The 22,346-nt window shown below is 38.3% G+C and overlaps 1 protein-coding gene across 9 annotated transcripts in view; it reads left to right on the forward strand.

Annotated features, from left to right (window-relative positions):
• The window catches only part of ENOX2 (ecto-NOX disulfide-thiol exchanger 2), a 286,156-nt gene that overhangs the window by 67,101 nt on the left and 196,709 nt on the right, over window positions 1–22,346 (forward strand). For 6 of the 9 annotated variants that reach the window (XM_078065152.1, XM_078065146.1, XM_078065150.1 and 3 more), the window contains exon 3: window positions 5,652–5,736. The exons of the other annotated variants lie outside the window; for them this stretch is intronic. The gene's annotated coding sequence lies outside the window, so the exon portion shown is untranslated. The remainder of the gene's footprint in view (window positions 1–5,651; window positions 5,737–22,346) is intronic. 9 annotated transcript variants of the gene reach the window in all.

A 22,346-nucleotide genomic window follows, 5' to 3' on the forward strand; every position in this document is an offset into this window, starting at 1 on the left:
TAAAACTGAAATAATAACACCCACCTGTTAAAATTATGGTGAGAATCAAATGAGAAAATGTATATAAAGCACTTTGCATAGTGCCCTAAACATAGTAAACTCTCAGTGAATGGTTGCTATTTTTACTATATAGCTTTTTTCTACATAATTCATTCATTTCTCCCTCCCCACTCCCAAGGATAAGAATTCTCTTGGAAATCTTAATTTTATTAAACTAGTATGCAAATGTGTTAAATGCAGCAAAATTGTTTTAGCTAACCTGAGTCTAGTGTATCGGGTTTTTGCTAAGTTAATTGCAACCTAAGTTGGTTCTGTTCAGTATCACATCTATTTCCACAAACAGGAAATTGTCTTTTCTAGATTTTGATTGGCAGAAATGGTCTTATAAACTTTATTGAATTACATTAGTGTTGCTCTGTGGTGGAGGAGACACTTTCGTTATAAGCCTCTGTTCCTAGGTGCTTATCTTTTTCATAAAATTACTGTTTGGACTGAAATATTTTCAACTTGTTTTCTATTTCAGTTGGGAAGGAAAAAATTGGAGGGTAGGAAAAAAATGGGGAAATTTCTTATAACATTTTATTTGACTACTGAGTAATCACATTTTAAGATTTTCCTGTTTGCTCCTGTAGTTTCAAAATGTTAAACCCCCATAAGAACCCAGAAACACACAGCACAATTATTTTAAAGAACAGCTTGCGGAAATTCCACAGGAAGCAACCGTGTATATATGAGATCAGAGTCATGAAGACATGGTACCTGGCCCCAGAAGCTTTCTTTTTCAAATTATCTTTGACAATCCAGATTTTTTTAAACAAATAGATTTATTTAAATTGGGCTGTGCTGTTTCATATTCTCAACTATCTTCCTTTCTCAACTTGGTTGAGAAATATTTGTCAGGAAAAAATAGAGGTACAAAGTAAACGAAAAGAAAAGGTTACAGAAGAATAAAGGAAAACAAGGATTCGTACATGGAGCTGGAGGCTCAACTAAGACGCTAAGGAAAGGCTAATCAGAGATTCCCAAGATGAGAAGCCAGAGCCCAGTGAATATCCTGGTGATTTTGGTCAAATTGATGTCACTGGGATCTAAGAAAGATGGGGTCCCATTGCAAGGAGAGCTCTGTTCATTAGAGATAGTCACAACTACTGGGAGTATGCCTGAGGACCTGAGAGGGCAGTGGTGGCAGCTGAAAGAGAGCAAGCATTTAGGCTGGACCTAGGAGTAGAAGCGGAGTACAGAAACATCAGAAGCAGCAAGAACACATAGGTGCAAAGGTTGGGCTCTAGAGTAGAAACTAGAGAAAGGAGGAACAAGAAGGGACTGTGTAATCACTTAAAGCAGTATTAAGCTACGTGGTTATTGCAAAATTGACTGCAACTTACCTTAACAACCCCCATTTAAATTGTAAACTCCATCAGAGTAGGACTGATCATCTGTTTGTTTACTGCTATATCCCCAGCACCAAGAGCCATTCTTGGTTCACAGTAGGTCCTCGCTAAATATTTGTTGAATGAATGAATGAATGATCTGTATAGAAATTTAAGCTTTCCTTCTACCAGAGTAAAGATCATTATATATGTGACCTGACTGATTGTGCTGCATTGGAGTAATGGGGAGGAAAAGGTAAAGAAGTACCTTAAACCCAAGATGTAAAGCAAATGGCTGTGGAGACCCAGGCTCAGGGCAGGGATGATTTGGAGGGCTCCCTTTAGAGAGGGTTCCATTTGCCTTAGTTACTCAGAACAAAATTGCCCTCATTTTTCAGATCTCCTTTCCCTGGGTCCTGGGCTGTGCTATGCTGGGATTAGAAAGGAGGGAGGCCAAAGTCAGGTTGTCCTGAGGAAGAGGCTCCCCATTTGATATCTTACCTGCTATGGACAGCCTATGATTGCTGTTCCATTGCCTGATTAAAAACAAAAAAGGGGGGCGCCTGGGTGGCTCAGTTGGTAGGCGTCTGCCTTTGGCTCAGGTCGTGATCCCAGGGTCCTGGGATCGAGCCCCACATCGGGCTCCCTGCTCCGCGGGGAAGCCTGCTTCTCCCTCTCCTTCTCCCCCTGCTTGTGTTCCCTCTCTCGCTATGTCTCTCTCTGTCAAATAAATAAATAAAATCTTAAAAAAAAACAAAAAACAAAAAAGGAACAGCCTTAGAAATCAGAAAGCCTTCTCTCCAGTTACTCTCTCAAGCTCATTTGAACCTGTGCAACCCCCCTATGGGCTTGTTATGCCAGCTTCTAGAACAGTGCCTAGCACCTAGCAGGCACTCAATAAATATTTGTTGAATGAATGACCCTTCCTGGTTATGCAGTTTTGAAAGACCACCCAGTGTGCTGGGCCCTTTTCCATAGTCCCTTAAAGAACACAGGGCTATATCAGGATGAACAATTATGAGGAAATTGGAGAAAAGGAATGGAAAGTAATTATAATTTTATATATGCCTGCATTCTGGTGCATTTCGGGGAATCCCCTAAGCAACTCATCTGAGTTGCAACTCCAAATCAACATATAAAGCAGTTCTTTTAAATGTGCAGTGCTAAAACTCAAGAAAGTTTAACACCTCCTTTCCTTCTAGGGTGAAAAGGAAATTTTGTGCTCTCTATATGTGTCATGATATACCTGAATACTTACACTTGGGGTGAAACTGTTAAAACATTTGTGTCTTTCTTGTGTTTCTCTGGCCCATCAGTTAATAGGCTATACTTAGATATGTAATTCAAGACTTCCTCACTCCTAATCCCAAAGCATTTGAGCATAACCAACGTTTTGCTAGAAGGGGGTGGTGTGTGTAGGCAGATATGCTTTCTACAGGGTGAAAGTTGGAATTTGAATCCCAAAAGGTTTATAGGCAGATTTTGGAGATTTGGGAGGCTCCCACTCTATGCAAAATATCATGGACAATATTTTTAATAATAGGATAGATGTGTAGGATGTGAAACTAGTACAGGAAATGTAGAACAAGAACTTTTGGCAACCTTGTGCTTCCTGTCTAAAATAACTGTTATAGAACATTAGTGAGAGGTAGTATGCTAGAGTGAATTCTGTCATTTTCCTTATTAGACTCCTTATACTACTGAATTTTCTGTATATTACAGATTTTTTCTCTTATTTTTTGTTCTTAGAAAGGTCACATCCCAACTGTGTATGTATAAGCGGATATCTATATTTAGTTTCTACCTTTAGGTACATTTGTTTACCTGAGTTATATCTTCAACAACTGACATGGTATTGTTCAGGCAAGACATTTATTTTGAGCACCATAAGGTTTCTGATGGGAGTACTGTAAACTCCAGCTCTAAATTGATGTTGAAGAATCGATAAATTACTTAGCAGAGGAATAAATGACTCAAGGTAAAAATAACCAAGTAAAATGTAACTCCCGCTTTCTGTGCAAGCATATATAGTGAGAAGGAGCATATTTGACAAAGAGAGCCTTAAACAGTTATCATCCTCAAGGTCCTGTCCCTCATCTGGGTTGACTTTGCAGATTATTTTTTTTCTTTCATTCAGAAAGAGATCATCACGAAGGAGATCAGAACCTGCTGATTACAGTTTGGCAAAATGTTTGGGATCATGAAACCAGCCAGATTCTTTTCCTAGAGAAGTCAGAATTATTTTCCCCCATTGAGGGTATCTTTATTTGCTAGCAATGTGTTAGTGATTGTGGAGGACCTAAAGAAGGACTCTTGCCTTCTTGACTTCTTCCTTTTTTTGGTTTATTCTAAGGACTCTGTCTCTCCCCATTTGATCATTGTTTCAGGTATTTTTCAATGAGATACAGGGATTAATTAATTCATTTCATAATTCAGCAAAAATGTATTGAGCACCTGCTTGGTGCCAGATACTCTGTTAGATATTGGAAATACAACAGTAAAACAAATATATATATATATATATATACATATATATATATATATATGTATATATATATATATATACCAAGGTCCCTGCCCCCATTGAACTTTGAGGCAGACAAGTGAACAGAAATAAATGAGTACATATATAAAATTCTTACTGATGGTGGTAAGTGCGAGGACAGACAGCTACAGTTGAGGAAAAAAAATGGCAGGACCTACTTAGATATCATGGAAGGAAGGTTTCTTTGAAAAGATGCATTTCAAGCTGAGGTATGATGAAGAGAAGGTGTCTGTCACACAAATAGCCTGGGAAACAGCAAGCACAGGTTAAGTCAAGAAAGGCTAGGTGTGTTGCAGGAACAGAGGGAAACCCACCATAGTTAAGTGAAAGGGAATATGGCATGAAATAAGGTTGGGAGAGGTAAATGGTGCCATGTCATGCAAGGTTTATAGGCCTTAAGAAGTTTGGATTTTATTCTAAAAGCAGTGGGAATCCATAGAAAGGTTTTAAGCATAGGAATCATATGAATTGTTTTATATTTTTTGTAAAGACTACTTTGGCTGCGTGTGGAGAGTGAGTGAAAGGTGGACAAGAATGGAAGCACAACAGCTAATTAGGCTATTTATTGCAGGAGTCTAGGTAAGAGAAAATGCTGACTTGGATAAAAATGATATTAGCAATGGGGCGCCTGGGTGGCTCAGTCGGTTGAGCATCTGACCCTTGATTTCAGCTCAGGTCATGATCTCAGGGTCATGAGATCGAGCCCTGCATTGGGCTCCGTGCTCTGTGGGGAGTCTGCTCAAGATTCTCTCTCTCCCTCTCTCTCTTCCTCTCCCCCCTGCTTGCTCTCTCTCTCTCAAATAAATAAATAAATCTTTTTTAAAAATGATGTTAGCAAAGATGAAGAGAAATGGAGAAATTCAACATGGATTCTGAAGTTAGAATCAAAAGGCAGGATTTACTGATGGTTGGGAAATTGGAAATGTTGAAAGAGTAGAAGTCAAGGTTGATATCCAGTAGAAAGGGGAAAGGTGATGATGCAGAAGAAAAGGAGTATCAGCAGGAGCAAAGTCTTTGAGCAGGCAAGAGATGATGGCATTGGGGGACACTCCTTCCATTTCAACAAGACAGAAGAGAAAGAATAGATAAAGATGTAGGTCAGTGTGTAGATTTGGTGATGGGAAAATGAGAGAGCTCTTTCTGATAGCTTTTGTTTTCTCCACAAAGTATGAGAAGGTCAACTAAAAGCAGGAAGTGGGAGAGGAGTGGGAAAGATGTGGAAGGATTGAGGAGACAGGTGAAGATATATCATGGTCACTTTGAAGAATGGGAAAGTAAGTTTAATGCAGAAGTAGCATTTCGGGGCAGAAATGAGTGCTCAATTGAGGCTTGTGATCATGAATACTTGACATGAAAGTAAAGCCCATCAACTCAGCTATGTGAATTTTCTGCAGTCATGTTCAGTAGCTCAGGTGCAGGCCCACAAAAGGTAGTTTAACTGAATTCAACTCCTATTTTGCCATATGAATGTATCTGGGAGAGCATAATGTGGTAGAATGGAATGAACGCATGACTAAGGTTGAGAGAGGACCTGGGCTGTAATGCAGTCTCAAGCTACTTGCAAACCATGTGACTTCAGGCAAGTCTGTTAAACTTGCTCTGCCTCCCTTTTCTCATTGGTAAGATAAGAAGTTTGGACCAAATAATCTTTAAGGTTCTTTCTGGCTCTAAAACTGTGTGATTACTTTTTTTCCTTGGGACAATTCCTAATCTCAACCAATTTCTCATTAATATAGTGTTGTGATTAAGCGTGTATACTCTGGAGCCAGACCGCTTGGATTTGGATTCTAGCTCCACCACTTCCCAGCTGTGTGACCTTGAGTAAGTCATTTTACCTTTCAGTGCCAGTTTTTTCATCTTTGCAATGGGCATTACAATACCACACATTTTACTTAGTAGGATTGCTGTAAGGATTAAATGAGTCAATGCATGTGACACTCTTAGAACAGCGCCTGTACTGTGCCCTCAACAAATGTTAGCCATTACCCCCAATAAGTTCTAGTTCTACATCATCCCTTCAGCCATAAAATGTCTGAAAGCTTGGAATCTCTTCTGCTTGCAGGCATGCATACCACCTGACATCATATTTAGAGTACATCATTTTGTTTCAGGTTGGCAGTATGGCACAGAAAAATGATTCTGGGGCCAGATGAGCCTTGGTTTAAATCCTGAGCTTGCCATTTACTTAGCTGTGAGATCTTGGGTAAATAAATTAATGAGCTGATATTCAAATTCCTCTTCTACAAAATGAGAACAATAGAAATATTTATCTGATAGTTTGTGGGAGAAAATGAAATGAGATAGTGCATGATAGTGTACGTGATAGTATAGGGCTTGGCATTCGGTAGGCATTTATCAAAGCAATTATTATGATTATGGTACCCTGCCCTAATATTTACCTTGTTATGTCAGTTCTTAAGGTATAGGCAACTTTTGTCCCTGTTACTTGTTATTTTCCTGAAGCACAGAGGAGCAGAAAGTAGCCCATCGGAGAGAAAGACCTAAAGAAAAAGCAGTATCAGCCAGTACATTAGGGACGGGGTAAAGCTAGAAGGGCTAGAATAAAGGGGTGCACATTGTTATTTGTTACAATAAATATTGTAAACACATAGATTTCTTTTTAACATTGAAATCTTCCTTTAGAATTTGAATATTGTCTGCCAGTGAGAACAGGTTACTAGAGCCCAAGAAAATAGTATGCCTGATCTCCTCCACTCTGTCTGAGAAGGTTACTATTGCCTTTCACTTCTGGACAATGACACCTTCCACGGATCCCTGCTGATCAAGCTCCAGGGAAGTGGCTGTTCCTGTGAGGTCCTTGAGCTCCTTGATAGAAAGGCATCATGTGAGGCTGAAAGTGTAATAAAATCTCATTCATATCTGACCCTCAGAAAACTGCTTTGGAAGCAGCACCTACTTTGCTTCCTATATTTGAAAACACCCTACTGAGTTGTACTGATTTTTTTTTTTTTTAAAGAAAAGAAGTATGGAGGAGAGTAGCTCATTCCAATGCTTTCATGTACCAATATTCAAACCAGTATTCATTTATAAGGCTAAAAAAGGAGCTCAATTAATATCGATGTTTTAATCTCAATGTTATTTTCCACATGCAATTAATTATGAAGATGAATCAGACTCAACTTTTTTCCTTATCAATTATAGTTCAGAAAAATATCATATTTAATTCTTCTAGCTGAAATCTTGGTCATTCTTGTTAAATGCATTTCATCTTATCAGCCTGCTGATTTCTTCTACTGAACTGAATGACCAATGTTAATGCAAGACTTTATCAACTTAAACGAAAAGTAAACTTCCATCCCAGTCCTAATATCCCCTTGTATATGCTAATTAAATAAGTAACTTAAACTCAGAAGCTAAATTTCCTTTACAAGAGCCTGCAAAAAGCAGATTAGTCACTATGAATTAAGGGCTTTCTTTCTGTCTCAGATATTTGCTTATATCTCTTGCTCCAGCTCTAGAAAGATTGTGATAGTACTTGTGATCTTACTGGAATACACCATTCTAGTGGCTGGAGCATCAGCTTGGCTATTGTGATACTATTTGCAGTTGGGCAAGTTCACTTCACTTCTCAATCCATTTCCCCTTCAGAAAAATCACAATGATAATATCTGTCCTTATCTATTTTGCTTGGAGGTTGTAAGAATAAATGAAACATGGATGGAAACAGTTTGAGCATAAATACATAAATCTGAAAAATTATGACTCCTCAGGAATTATTTAGGCATACTTGCATTTGTGTTCTTAGAAAGTCCCTCCCTCTCCATAAACAGACGCGTTGTATACTCCATCACCATCACATTTAAAGAAACACACAGACACAGACCCTCATGTTATCTAATATATTCTTTTTTTTTTTAATTTTTTTATTGTTATGTTAATCCCCATACATTACATCATTAGTTTTAGATATAGTGTTCCATGATTCATTGTTTGTGCATAACACCCAGTGCTCCATGCAGAACGTGCCCTCCCCAATACCCATCACCAGGCTAACCCATCCTCCCACCCCCCTCCCCTCTAGAACCCTCAGTTTGTTTTTCAGAGTCCATCGTCTCTCATGGTTCTTCTCCCCCTCCGATTCCCCCCCTTCATTCTTCCCCTCCTGCTACATTCTTCTTCTTCTTTTTTTCTTTCTTAATATATTCTTAAAAAATGGTTACCTTGCACTGTGTAGAATTTGATCAACACATTAATATACTTATATCTGGCTATCTATGCATCCATCCATCCACTCATTGATATATTCAGCAAATATTTGTCAAGTTCCTACTATGTGCCACATACTGTGCTTTGCTGGATGAAAATTTTTAAGAATCAAGACAGGACTGATTCTGGGCTCATGAGTTATGGTCTAGTAAGGGAGACAACAGAAAGTTAAAATAAAGTTTAAGTACTGTCATGGGTGATTGCCAGAGTATAATAGAATACCAAGCAGGAGTACAGAACCTGGGATGTGGAGGGTAGAGAAGATGGAAAGACTTCCCATGGAAGTGATAGCTAAGGCCCGAAGAATGAGTCATCGTGGCCTCGTAAAGATGAGGAGGAAAGACTATTCCAGAGGGGACAGTATCACTGCACAGCTCTGCAGCATTTTGGAGTGTGTATCCACATTGAGAAATCAGCCCATTTATAGGTACCTCTACCTAAATTTGGAGGAAATTCATGGCTTTTCAAACCTTGTAGATTATTGGCTCTGTTCCTGGATACACCATATAAATGAAATCCTACCTTGGCATGAACTGATTTTGCTCTTTGATTACTTTTCTAACTCCTAAAAGTCAAGTTCTCAATTTCAAATGTTTTATTAGGGCCTTCTTATGGTTCTGAGTGTTGTTTATTTTGGTTATCACAATTGCAGATAATTGCACATTTGCATTTAACATGAATTTAAATGCTTTTAATGAGTTTCTGCATTTTGGCTGGGTTAGTTTATTAGTAGGGAATTGTGTCCACCAACACAAATCTGTTTTATCTATATAAGCCCTAGCAAGCGTGTATAATTTTCTGATGCTAGCATAGGTTCAGAAATCACTCATCTGTGTGATTTAGATAATGACCATTTATTTATAAACCATTTCTTAGACCATGTAAATCACTTTCTAAAATCAGTTGAGGTCATTTCCCTCCCAAACTTTCTAGGATTTTCTTCCTCACTGAGCTCTGGCTACTAAAGAGTTTTCAACTGTGTATGTTTGAACTATTTCTTGTTGACTTTTAAGAATTTTTCTATACAATTTCAAAGCATCAGGCTGCTGCCTTGTGTTTTCCTCAAGCTAAAAACAGTTTAATCTCTCAATTAATGTCTGGACCTAATGCAAGCACATCAAAGTTCACCTGAAAGTAAAGAACACGGTGGGTAAACAACAATAGGGCATAGTGAGTCATCTCACTGGCTTGAATACGGAGCTAATGTCTGCAGATGCTATTGCTTTTTGAGGAACAACAAATGAATGACTTAAAATGTGATCCTGGTATGCACTTGACAGTATACATAGTGAAGGTTTATGATATGTAATTACATATGCTTATCTCTGTATGGGACTTTACTTAAAATAAAAAGGGCACCTAAGCCCAACTCTCTTTCAGTTTGGAATGCAAAGGCTGATGGGTGACAAAATAGGGCTCAGAGTTGACATAATTTCTACCATATGGGTAACTTTAGTTTTTGATCAAAGTGAACATCGATAGTTGTAAAGGAAATGTACTTCTCTATTCTTTTATAAAAGTATTGTATTGTGAAAAACTTCAAATACAGAGAAGAACATGGTATATACAGTTATACCCACCATACAGATTTACCAAACATTAATATTTTCTGCATTTGTTTTCAGTCCTTTAAGGATACAAATATGGTTGAGCAGTTGACGCTTACTTTGTGCCTCTCCCTGATCACATTTTCCTCCCTTCCTCCCCAGCAGAACTACCATCCTGAAGTTGGTGTCTTTCCCATCCATGTATTTGTACAAATGTATGCACCTAGAAACAGTATTTGGCAGTTTTAATATTTACAAAATTTGTATCATACTATACATATCATTAAGCAACTTGCATTTTTCCCTCAATATTAATATTTCTGAGATTTATCTGTCTTGATGTACATACATGCCTATTCATTTTATTTTATTTTATTTTATTTTTTTAAGAATTTATTTATTTATTTGACAGAGAGAGAGAGAACACAATGAGAGGGGGAACACAAGCAGGGGGAGTGGGAGAGGGAGAAGCAGGCCTCCCGCCGAGCAGGGAGCCCAATGCGGGGCTCGATCCCAGGACCCTGGGATCATGACCTGAGCCGAAGGCAGACGCCCAACGACTGAGCCACCCAGACACCCCCATGCCTATTCATTTTAACAGCTGTAGAGTATTTCATTTTATGAATGACTGTTTCTCAATGCATTTATCCATGTCCTTGTTGATAAATTTTGTAGGTTTTTTTCTCATTTTTCACTATTACAAAAAGTACTCCATCATTGTACATGTCTCCTGTGTATGTGTGAGATTTTCACCTTGAAGTGACATTACTGGGTTGCAGAGCATATGCATCTGTCAACTTTATAACACACACCCAAGTTATTCTTCAAAGTTGTCATGCCACCGTCTTATAGCTTGGGCTGCTATAACAAGTACCATAGATTGGGGAGCTTATAAACAACAGAAATTTATGTCTCACAGTTCTGGAGATTGGAACTCTGAGATCAGGATGCCAGCATGGTCAGGTTCTGGTAACGGCTGTCTTCCAAGTTTCAGATTGCTGACTTATGTATCCACATATGGTAGAAAAGAGGACTAGAGAGCTCAGAGGGACCTCTTTTATAAGGACACTAATCCCATTCATGAGGGCTCTACCTTCATGACCTAATCACCTCCCAGAGGCCTCACCTCCTAATACTAACACGTTGGGGGAGGGTAGGGATTTCAACATATAAATTTTTGGGGGACACAAAACATTCAGTCCATAACAACTACTTTATACTTTCTACAAGTGGTAGAGGAAGGTTACTGTTTCTCCACATCCTTGAGCACTCAGTATTGTCATTTAAAACATTTTGCCAATTTTGTGGGTATGAAATGATGTCTCACTGTGTTTTAATATGCATTTTCTTGTTTACAAGTGAGGTTTAATATCTTTCCATGTGTTTATTGGCCATATAGGTTTTCTCTTCTGTGAATTGCCTATTCATATCATCTGCCCATTATTCTATTTGGTTGTTAGTCTTTTTATTATTGATTTGAAGGAGGTTATTCTGCATACTAATTCCTGTGCTTTGTAAATATCATCTCCCAGCCTATGGCTTGTCTTTTAACTTTGCTTATGCTTCCTCTGTTGAACAGATGTTTATTATTTTAATTGACTACAATTTATCAAGGTCCCTATGCTTTAAATATAAAACTGTGTGGAAGAAAGTAATCATTCCCATACAATCTAGAGTCCTCATTAAGTTAAAATGAAGCAACTGGAAGTAAGACATAAGATTGTATTGCTATGGCTTCATATAACATATACTGGTTATCTAGAAATGCACAGGAGTTCCAGTCACTAAAAATATAACTTCAACAGACCATTAAAGAAAGTACATAAAGTTATACAAGATGAGGGGTGCCTGGGTGGCTCAGTCGGTTGAGCTTCTGACTCCTGGTTTCGGCTCAGGTCACGATCTCAGGGTCATGAGTTCGAGCCCCACATAGGGCTCCGTGCTCAGCAGAGTCTGCTTGAGATTCTCCCCCCTGCCCCTCCCCCCACTCTTGAATGCTCTCTCTCTCTCTCCAAAATAAATAAATGAATCTTTAAAAAAAAGTTGTACAAGATGGAAAAGCTCTAGAGATTTGCTGTACAAGAATGTGCATATTGTACACTAAGTAACAGTACTGTCTTGTACATTGAAAAATTTGTTGAGAAGGTGGATCTTATGTTACATATTTTCTTGCCATAATAAAAAAAGAAACTAAATCATTCAGTACAAAAAAAAAGTAATTTCATAGGAAATGTAAGTGTTAGCTCCTTTATCAATAACTGTATTCCTTGGACAAGTCATTTCACCTCTCTTCTAATTTTTTTCATATGTAAAGTGAGGAAATTATGTCATCTCTAAGTCCTATTCCAGCTCTAAAGGATCTATGGTATATGGAATGGTTTGGATGTATTCTAATGATTTCAAACATTCATTAAGAATTTTGCCAATTTCAGGAGCACCTGGGTGGCTCAGTCAGTTGAGCATCTGCCTTCAGCTCCAGTCGTGATCCCGGGGTCCTGGGATCGGGCAGCGTCAGTCAGCCTCCCCGCTCAGCAGCGAGTCTGCTTGTCCAGCTCCCTCTGCCCCCCTCCCCCCGCTCGTGCTCTCTCTCTCACGTGTGCTCTCTTTCTCTCTCAAATAAATGAAAAATAAAATCTTTTTTTAAAAAAGATTTTTCCCAATTTCAGACATGCAGATTTTTAAGAGCTCTATTAGTATTTCTTGGAGGCCTCCTAGTACACATCTGTACTCCCTTTTGAGCCTTGGGGCCATCAATAGTGCTAAAACAATTCCCAAGAATGCTCTTAGAAGACCTAATCTAAGAGAGGCAAGAAGAATGAAGAACAACAATTTGTAGAAGATCAGAAAGGGAAGAAGGAGTGAAGATAGGTGTTTGGAGGGGAAGCCTTGGTACTGATGTGTAATACCAAAGGAATAAGTTGGTTGGTGTCTTGTGTTCCAAAAGTCAGAAAAATACTTTTACTTTGATTTAAAAAAAAAAAAACAGGTCTACCATATGGAGGTAAACTGATCAAATATGTGGATCTTGGTCAAATGCATCCATCAGCAGTATCTGCCTTAGAAAGCACTTCTCTTGCCAATTTAAAGATGACTGTTATCATGGCTACTAATCTCTGTTGGCAAATGAATGCCTTTTGCACCCTACTTCCATGTGAAAACTATCCCTTGATTTACAGTCAAAGCCATTACTCGATTTTTTTTTTTTTTAATCTGACTGTGCTGTGGATACTCTGGGCCCAAATTCTGGCTCAGAAACAACCATCTTGGGGCGCCTGGGTGGCTCGATCGGTTAAGTGTCTGGCTTCAGCTCAGGTCATGATCTCAGCGTCCTGAGATCGAGCCCTACATCGGGCTCCCTGCTCAGCGGGAAATCTACTTCTCCTTCTCTCTCTGCCCCTCCCCCTGCTCATGCTCTCAGTCTCTGTCTCTCTCTCTCAAATAAATAAAATATTTTTTAAAAAATGGAAACAACCATCTTATCCCTAAGGTCTGCTGCCATACCCCAACACTGTCTCAGGTGCATCTTTAGATCATCCCTCTACTTTCCATTGTCCAATTTCTTTTTCCTGATTATCTTTCCATTTCACATTTTTTTCTGCCCCTTTGTCTATGTCAGTAGCCTGGTTTCATTAGAGAATCTTAGTGTGGCTGGTATTCTTGTGTAAGACTTCTTGGTGATGGGGCACCTGGATGGCTCAGTCAGTTAAGTGTCTGACTCTTGGTTTTGGCTCAGGTCATGATCTCAGAGTTGTGAGATCAAGCCCTATGTCGGGCTCCACACTCAGAGGAGAGTCTGCTTGAGATTCTTTCCCCCTTCCTCTCCCTCCCCCTCCCCCTGTGCTCTCTCTCTCTCTCAAATAAATAAATAAATAAATAAAAATAAAAAAAGACCTCTTGGTGATGCTAATGAAACTATGCAAGAAGTCAGATAGCATCCAAGTCTCATAGCAAAATAAAAGTATAGGCATGGCTGTTCTGCTTCTTAGTACGCTTTTACATTATACTCAAGCCCCACAAGACCACTAACTTTTCCTTGAATTTACTTTCATACTCTGCATTCTGTGCCTCTGCTCCAGTAATCCCTTTTGCCTGAAATACTCTCCTCTCTTGGTCCTTCTTCCCATCTGCTTTACTTATTCTTTAAGAACCAGCTCAAATATGACTTACTGAAGAGGTCATGGAAGAATTATTTACTCCATTTTTGACCTCTTTGTTTATACTCATCACATTGTATTATGTCTACTTGTTTACATCTGTTTTGCAGTTTCCCCAAACACACACACACACACACACACACACACACACACACACACTATACACATTCTGTAAACTTCTTGTGTAGGTGGAGACTTAATTTTCATTTGTAATAAAAATGTGCCCCATTCCTAATGAGAACTATAATCTTCCTTGTAAATTCCCACAATTTTAATACATAAAGAATGAAAAGAGGGGGACAAATACAAGGAGTGACTTGGTTGTGGGAATCAAAACAAACTTCATGTTAGTCCAGTCCAAGTGGTATAAAGTTTATACCATAAGGAGAAAATAAAAAACAGCATTCTTGGACATATGCCTTGGCCTTATTTAAAGGACGATGAAAGAGTGAATTTTCACTTCTACTCCAGTAGAACCCAGTTCTATAGCAGTGACGCCAATCTTGGCAAGTGTGGAACTAGAATCATTACTTTAGGTAGTGTACTGTCAACTTTCTTCGTGACAGTGTTATAGATGCTATCTGAAGTGGGTATTCCAGCATCAACTCTTGTTAAAATTGTGGTGACTGGTTCATTGTGTTTTCAACAGCTGCACATAAATCAACTCCTTCTCTGTAATGGAATGGCTAGGGCAGCTACCAACAAAGATGAAACAACTGTAATTTTCTGGTATCTTTAGGTAACTAAAGCAGTATGGCTCTGTTAATAAACTTAATAAAACTCTCATGAATATTGTCACTTGCTCCTTGTGTCACTTTTATCACCATTTCTTGTTGGTCAGTAGGGACATAACAATTTACTTCCAGGACAAAGGATTTTGAAAAATATATTGACTATCCGTAGTGAATTAGAAACAACTAAAAACCTACTGATCTTTATATCATACACCAGGGCAATTGGGAGCCTACCATGAATGTGTACTCTATGGTGTGCTGAGAGATATGAAATTGGTAGTTTAGTCTCGTCTTCTGTGAAGTGAGCAACAATAGACAAAATGAAGACCTATACATTCCACAGCTCAGTAAGGTGATAGAAATCAAGTGCTTGGAGAATACAAATCAAGGAGAGGTCCTTATGATATACGTTATTCCCAGAAAGCTTTTTTTGTCTTGTTAGGCTATTTACTATCCCACTCAAATCATATTTGCCAGTTTGGGGTCTACCGTTCCTGCCACAATGAGTTGCAGATATCTAAGAACTTTGTAGATGTTACAAATTTTGAAATTTCTTTCCAAATTGAATATGCCCCCCTTTATACCTAATTGGTGGTGATTTTATGCACATTTTGTTTGTTTGTTTGTTCCAGCTTTATGGCTAAATATTAGAACCTGCTCTCCTATTAATTCAGTAGACTAGACCCGTTTTCTAAACTGTTCACATATACAACTCACCTACTCATATTCTATCTCATTCCTCCTTACACCTCAGGATTAGAAAGGGCCATGTCAAGAAGTCTTAGCCTTTTGTTGTCCAAACTCTTAAAAAAACAAGTAGAGGACAAGAGACAACAAATGCTTCCTAGAACATTAGTAGGTCAATGCTTTTGTTAATAGGCCTAATCTAATGTACTTCCTGATTTGGACAAAGTACTTTATCACTATTTGACATATAATATATTTTACTTATTTATTTTGTTTATTTTCTATATCTGCTACTAGAATGTGAGCTCCATGAGGGCAGGGATTTTTACCTGTTTGGTCACTGTTGTATTTCCAGAGCCTAGCATGTAATAACTGCTCAGTAAATATTGGTTAATTGAATGAAAGGAAAGTTACCCATGTCTTACTGAGGCCAGTATTAGCTCATGTACCAAAGGTAACTACAAGCAAGGAAGAGTGAGTAAAAGGTAACTCATTTTTACTGAGTATTTTGCTCAGTATCAGATCTTCTGTTGACTCTCTTTTACTTGGATTATCTCAAAAGTTGTATAAAGTAGACAATATCCCCATTTACAGATAAAGAAAATAATGTTCCGGGAGTTAATTGTCTTGCCCAAAGTCACACCATCAGTAAGTGGCAGGCAGGATTGTTATGCTAGAGTTCGACTCCAGAGCCTTTGTTCTACCACACCACTCTGATCTGGGAAGTCCAGGAGAGCATTTATCTATAATACAAACTGCTGCCACTGAAGTTGTAATCTAAGGGAACCATATGTTCCCAAGTAGGGCTATATGATAGTCACCTTTGTTAAGGTAAGGAATTTATGGGATAGGAAATCTCTTTGGATGACACCTAGAGAGGGGATATGAATCTCAACTGCTCCCATGAGGAGTTCTGTCAATAAGGAGGCTGGAGTCTAGTTCTGGATCTCCCTCCCATTAGTGAGCCATCACTTCCCCTCTCAATCACCCGAGTTCTCAGCAAAATGGCAGTGAGGGGAGTGGTTAGTCCAAGTGACTGCCACAGTCCCTCCCAACTCTAAGACTTCTTTGACTATGAATGAATGGAAGGTACAACAATTTAACAGGCATTGTTTATTTTCATAGTGGGAGCTCAAATGGCTTTCTAAATGTTACTTTTCCCATTAAGTCTTACTGAAAGGTCCCTCTCCCAGAAAGTAATAATGATAATTGGCCCATCATTTTTTAAACACCCTACAAAATTTTCATCAACTCTATTCCAAACTTCACAGTGACTGAACACTGAATATCTTATGCTTTCAACTCACAGGCCTTATGTTACCAAAATACATGGCTACATTAATATTCACAATGACTTTTTGCTTCCTTATTAGAAAGTAAATGATCTTATCAACTACTCTGGAATGTAGCTATAGGACTCTTTGCATATGAGCAAATGTAGTTAGGGGAGGTAGTGTAATATGTTCATTCATTCATTCAGCCAACAAATATTAATTACATCTGTGTCAGGCACTGTGTTAGGTGCTAGAATACTAAATTTGCAGTCTTTAGACCAGTTCAATGCCTTATAAGCTATATTGGGCAAGTTAGTATCTTTAAATCCCAATTTTCTCATTTTTAAAAGAAAGTAATAATTGCTCTACCTACTCCAACCCCCAGAGTTATAAAAATTAAATATGAAATGGTACAAAAATACCTTTTTAAACTATAAGGCCCTATTTAGTATTGGTAGTTTTTTATCTTGGACTCCATGTGTAGGATTTTAATTAATGAGATTCTTTTAGTCCTTGGACCCCACTAGGATATTTCAGAATACAAATCATGAACATGAACTCAGTTCATTGATTCACCCAAAATATCTTAGTGAGTCATTGGTAATTCTAGAAGGAGAACTCTAGCTCTACTAACGATAAAAGTTAAATTGTAGTACCCCTTGCTGATTTAGAAAGACTTCTTTAAAAAATCCTTATGATGCTTGTTCATATTTTAACATTCTATAGACCACTCATTTCTCTTCTTTTCCACAGGAATTTATAGAAATATTTATGTAATCATGCATTCCTTATTTGTTTTAAATTAGTTTGTATGGGTGTTAAATGTATTTGAATCTGTGAAATGGAGGGTGCTTTTTCAGTGTGGCAGAGATAGCAATTCCCTACATAGTCACACAAGGGCAGTATTAACAGTCGTGATGTTCTGTAACAATAGAAATGTTTGAATGAAGTGTGCTATAGGCTGCTGCCAGGATGGGTTGTAAACTGCTCCTCTTCCCCTAACAAAGGTTAAATATCAGCCAGATTGTATATACGAAAGCAATAGCTTTGCTGGTTCTGTCTGCTGTAATCCATAGCATCCTATATTTAAATGACGATGCACTCAAAGACCATACCTGCCCAGTCTGGTAAAGGGAGTCACCTGCAAACAGATACCAGTATGTCCATGTGAACTCTATCACTTAAGCATATTATTGCAACTGATATGTGGCAAATTATGGGCTGCTTGTTTCTTTACAAGAAAGCCTTGGAGATAAACATTTCCAATTTGGTTTTCTTCTCTTCCCCTTCAACTGCAAGCAGGATCAATAATTGTTATCACAAAATAAAACTTGGTTTCGGGTTTTGACATTGGCATTGCTCCCTAAGTGAAGGCAACAATAACTCCATTCACTGTCTACCTCAGTTCCATGTCTCTAAGGAAATGAGAATAAGGAGTGGTAGAAAGAGAGTTATCAGGGAAAGATGTCCAGAGGATCATTATAAAATATGTCCTCAGGCATGTATTGAGTGTCTGTGGAGTACACAGTGTGGTATGATGTACTGCAGTGTATTATAATTGTGTGTGTGCACGCCTGTGCTGGGGGTGGGGACACGGTGAGCCGACAAGATGTCATCTGCTTAGGAGAAAGAAACTGTACTTACAGAACATGACTTGGAATAATTCTAAGCTAAAAGGAATTCAGGTAGAGTATGGAATGGGTAGCCAGGGTAGGAGAAAAGTGCTAATAGTGTTGGCATGGTCACAAGGAATAGTTACTGACACCATCTCAGACATCTTCCCTAGGAAGCTACCTTTCTCTAAGTTAAGGAATTCTGGACTATTATTTCTTACCCTTCCACCACATTCAGCTTAAATTTCTCCCAGAAGTGCTAACTTTTTCCCCTTTATCGATGACATTATTTGTAGAAAGAACATTTTTGAAAATATGGAAAAGTAGTTTTGAAGTCCAGAGCTGCCTTGAAACCATCATTGTAGTGGAACAGGCAGTTTTGCCAGGAAGTGTGAGATCTCTGGGAATTGAAGTACTAATAGTTTATGTAGCAGGGAAGATAGCAGATTTGAGAACATGGAGTTGAGAAATGAATCTGGATCTGAGTTGAGTAGCTATCACAGGAAGCCTGTCGTAGACTGACATGAATTCTAAAGATGATATCAACTACTTAGTGGCAGGGGATAGATTGTGCTTTTGTGCAAAGATCCCACTACATTAAGGAATGAGAAGTAAGAGGAGAAAAAAAAGCTTTAAAGCAAAATCAAAGAGAAGCATGGTAGGTGAATGCAAAGGAACAGATCCCCCTACAGCTAAAGTCTGGTACATGCATTGAGAGGGAAATCTGGTACTTAATTCCTAAAAGGCAATTAGCCAATATACTGATGTTACTGGAATGTTGACTCCTAGTGAATCAACTCATCCTGCTTAAGGAAACAAGAAGTACTACTTTGATTGACAACTATCTCTTCTAGTGTTCAGGGCTCCTACAAAGGTTAGCAACAACTTTGGGTGCCACAGACAAGGGAAATAAATAGAGGGACTGTCAAGAGGCTACTAACAGTGGTCCCGGTACCAAAGTTTGGCCATCACTCCCCACTACCATTCCTCCAAGCAGGGGCTTAGAAAATAAAACGCAATTCTGTGTTTGAGATGCTAAAGAAAAGTATAGAGTGATGGGTCTAAGTTAGAAATAATTGAGGTTTAAGTAAAATCTTGATTATTAAAGAGCTCATTATCTGGTTTGTGGATTTTCCATACCCTTGGTATTCTTTATTCTCCATTCTGCTGTCTGCCTTTTGGTAATTTTACTGCTCATTAGTTACTTTACAAGAAGGTGGGCAGGGAAGGAATAGGAGAATGACACTTTTATCAGCCAGTTTTGCTACCTATTAGTGAAGATTCTGATGGGGAAGGAAACAGAAACCATGGGCCAAAATGAGAAGTTTGAGGTCTATATGAATTTCGTTTTTCTTCACAGCCTCTATCCCCTGTGAAAAGGTGAACTAATTGTATGGCTTTGGGCAGGGGGGGAACAGCTTCCTGATAAATGGAGGAAAATCAGCCCCTTAAAAAAAAGTGCTGAAAGTTCTGTTTTTCAGACCCTTTTATCGCTATATTAGGCCAGAAAATAATATACCAAGCAAACATCCTTTGGTTCCTGGCGAGGGGTAGATTTAAAAAATTAATGTGACATTTATAATAAGTTGTGAATTTTTTTAGTGGTGGTGGTCAGAATTGTTCATTTTTTGAATTACCTCTAAACAAGTTTGTTATCATTAACACTATCATCTATGTTTGACCTCTCTTATAGTTACCTCAGCTCCTGTTTTAATCCCTTTTACTAAAACAACTGGGCTATGTTCTGCTTAATTCATTTCCTTACTCCCAAACTAATTATTTGGGGCTGATAATTAAGCCACATATGTCATTTTTCTGGCTTACTTATAAAGTACAGATCTAATTGTGTTATAATACATGTATTGGAAATGTTAAGGGTTTTTATCATGGGTAAATTGATTTGGGTCACAAAGGGCTATCCTTTGTGGTGGTCCAGGAAGTAATAAAAGTGACATTTATTTTAATAAAATGTAGCATGTAATATAGCTTGTGGTTTACTTACAACGAGGGAGAAAGAAGTCAAAGGCTTAGAAAAATCAGTTAATAAAATCCTAGGTAATCTTCAAGAAGAAAAGGATTAGAAAGATGAAGAAATATAATTATGTTTAATAAAATATTTTAAAAACAAAATGTTAGGCAAATCCCTTTTTGTAGAATTAAATAAATGATAATAAAAGTCAGAAGATCCTGTTTTTATATAAATTATTCATTTTTTAAAATATTACATATGCTCCAACAAGAAAATTTTGTGTCAAATATACATGAAACCAATATTCTTATATTTTAGAGGGAGTCTGGAAACAACAGAAATGCCTCATAAGTAATATCAGCTACGCCTTCAGTATTTGTGAGTAAAAGATATCTTGATGGCATAACTAGCTCATCTTTGCAGAACTGAAAGAGTTCTAATACAGAGAAAATATTAGTACCATTGTTTTTGTTTGTTTTTTATTTATATATTTTTTATTTTATTATGTTGTGTTAGTCACCATACATCATTAGTTTTTTTATTTTATTATGTTAATCACCATACATTACATCATTAGTTTTTGATGTAGTGTTCCATGATTCATTGTTTGTGTATAACAACCAGTGCTCCATTCAGTACGTGCCCTCTTTAATTCCCATCACCCGGCTAACCCATCCCCCCACCCCCATCCCCTCTAGAACTCTGTTTGTTTCTCAGAGTCCATAGTCTCACATGGTTCGTCTCCTCCTCCGATTCCCCCCCTTCATTTTTCCCTTCCTGCTATCTTCTTCTTCTTTTTTTTTTTTTTAACATACACTGTATTATTTGTTTCAGAGGTACAGGTCTCTGATTCAACAGTCTTACACAGTTCACAGCACTCACCATAGCACATACCCTCCCCAGTGTCTATCACCCAGCCACCCCATCCCTCCCACACCCACCACTCCAGCAACCCTAGTTTGTTTCCTGAGATTAAGAATTCCTTATATCAATGAGATCATATGATACATGTCTTTCTCTGATTGACTTATTTCGCTCAGCATAACACCCTCCAGTTGCATCCACGTCATTGCAAATGGCAAGATTTCATTCCTTTTGATGGCTGCATAATATTCCATTGTATATATATACACCACATCTTCTTTATCCATTCATCTGTCAATGGACATCTTGGCTCTTTCCATAGTTTGGCTATTGTGGACAACACTGCTATAAACATCGGGGTGCACATACCCCTTCGGATCCCCACATTTGTATCTTTGGGGTAAATACCCAGTAGTGCAATTGCTGGGTCATATGGTAGCTCTATTTTCAACTTTTTGAGGAACCTCCATACTGTTTTCCAGAGTGGTTGCACCAGCTTGCATTCCCACCAACAGTGTGGGAGGGTTCCCCTTTCTCCACATCCCCGCCAACATCTGTTGTTTCCTGACTTGTTAATTTTAGCCATTCTGACTGCTTTGAGGTAGTATCTCATTGAGGTTTTGATTTGAGTTTCCCTGATGCCGAGTGATGTTGAACACTTTTTCATGTGTCTGTTGGCCATTTGGATGTCTTCTTTGGAAAAATGTCAGTTTATGTCTTCTGCCCATTTCTTGATTCGATCATTTGTTCTTTGGGTGTTGAGTTTGATAAGTTCTTTATAGATTTTGGATACTAGCCCTTTATCTGATATGTCATTTGCAAATATCTTCTCCCATTCTGTTGGTTGTCTTTTGTTTTTTTGACTGTTTCTTTTGCTGTGCAAAAGCTTTTTATCTTGATGAAGTCCCAGTAGTTCATTTTGCCCTTGCTTCCCTTGCCTTTGGTGATGTTTCTAGGAAGAAGTTGCTGTGGCTGAGGTCGAAGAGGTTGCTGCCTGTGTTCTCCTCAATGATTTTGATGGACTCCTGTCTCACATTTAGGTCTTTCAACCATTTTGAGACTATTTTTGTGTGTGGTGTAAGGAAATGGTCCAGTTTCATTCTTCTGCATGTCGCTGTTCAATTTTCCCAACACCATTTGTTGAAGAGACTGTCTTTTTTTCATTGGACATTCTTTCCTGCTTTGTCAAAGATTAGTTGACCATAGAGTTGAGGGTCCATTTCTGGGCTCTCTGTTCTGTTCCATTGATCTATGTGTCTGTTTTTGTGCCAGTACCATACTGTCTTGACGATTACAGCTTTGTAATATAGCTTGAAGTCTGGAATTGTGATGCCACCAGCTTTGCTTTTCTTTTTCAACATT

The sequence above is a fragment of the Halichoerus grypus genome, chromosome X (assembly GCF_964656455.1).
Source record: "Halichoerus grypus chromosome X, mHalGry1.hap1.1, whole genome shotgun sequence".
In the NCBI taxonomy this organism is placed as follows: domain Eukaryota; kingdom Metazoa; phylum Chordata; class Mammalia; order Carnivora; family Phocidae; genus Halichoerus; species Halichoerus grypus.